Source organism: Vigna radiata, unplaced genomic scaffold (assembly GCF_000741045.1).
Source record: "Vigna radiata var. radiata cultivar VC1973A unplaced genomic scaffold, Vradiata_ver6 scaffold_298, whole genome shotgun sequence".
In the NCBI taxonomy this organism is placed as follows: Eukaryota; Viridiplantae; Streptophyta; class Magnoliopsida; order Fabales; family Fabaceae; genus Vigna; species Vigna radiata.
This window is the reverse complement of record NW_014542028.1, coordinates 60,641-62,075: the sequence shown is the minus strand read 5'-3', so window position 1 is coordinate 62,075 and position 1,435 is coordinate 60,641.

Sequence of the window (1,435 nt, the reverse complement as noted above, 5' to 3'; positions counted from 1 at the left end):
ATAACACTTATTATACTCATTTTAGTATTTGGTCCAAAAGGACTTAATCGTAAAGAAATTATATCTCATTATCACAAAAACGTCTTCCATCACTAAATTCTTAATATAAAATATTTAAAGTAGGACTAAAATCACCCTATCATTGATATCTTATGATATGAAATATCATTCTTTTCTCTACGAGAAAATAAAGTTAGCTTGTTGAACAGTGATGTTTAAAATTATTTTAAGAAGACTAATAATGTATCTTAGTTTTTTTCTCCTTATTGTATAATAATAAATTTGAGTTTTCAGATGTCACTAGTGTAGAAACGCTATTTAACGTCGGTTAATTTGGGTTTTTAACGTCACTTCCACAACCGACGTCTATACGGGTAACGTCAATGGGACGTCGAAATTCCTCATAACCGACGTCAATATAAACGTCAGTTAACGATATCTACCGACGTCTATATAAACGTCTACTTATACTCACACCAACGTCTAATTGCTCTATATAGATGTTCACCTATGCGTAAACCGATGTCAACATGAATATATAGAGGTTGAAAATGACACTAACCGACATCTATGTTCATTATAGACGTCGGACGTGGCACTAACCAACGTCTAACAACGGCATTGTGTTTTAGTGCAGTTTTGATCGAGACTTTCGGTAGCATAGTGTCACACTCTCCTCTCGCTAGTTTCCCCACAAAAAAAGCTTGCGTCTTTTGAATCTCTTATGACATTTCAACCCAAAATCGAACCTGGGTCCATGACTACTTCCCATTATTCAACCGCAAAAGAAAAAAATTACGGTGACACGAGAACTAGACAAGGACCCAAGTTCCATTTTGGGTCGAGAAGCCATAGAAAACTCAAAAGTCGCCACTCTTCTTGTGAGGAAACTAGCAAACGGAGAATGTTGTACTATGTTACCCAAAGAGAGGATCAAAACTGCACTAAAGCACAACACAAAGAAAGCAAAATTTAATCAGTTGAACGACAAGATAATCGATGAAAGACTAAACAAAGTTTAAATGGTAAGTGCTAAGCTGTCCTTGAAGCTATCAAATTAATACTACTTTTCAAGGCAACTTCAGTATTGCCTAGTAGTATTCAAGAAAGTAGATNGGGCTAAAGTAACCCTAAGTCGTCTCCCAAAGAACACGGAATTGCTTTCGAATATCTGACTCTTATGAATGATATGCAATGCTTATGAGTAAAAGTTAGAATGTTTAAAGAATGTTGTAGAACAAAGAGGAAACTTAAAAACAATTATGAAGAAACAGGCTATTCCACTGCTTTTCCAAAATAGATTCATCATTGGTTACTCACAAATTATTGTTCAATTGATTATTGTTTAAGTTTCAAATTAATTAAAGTACATTCTTAATTAATTTGAGGGCGACCATGCAATTAATCAAAGTACATTCTCAATCAAATGCAAGAC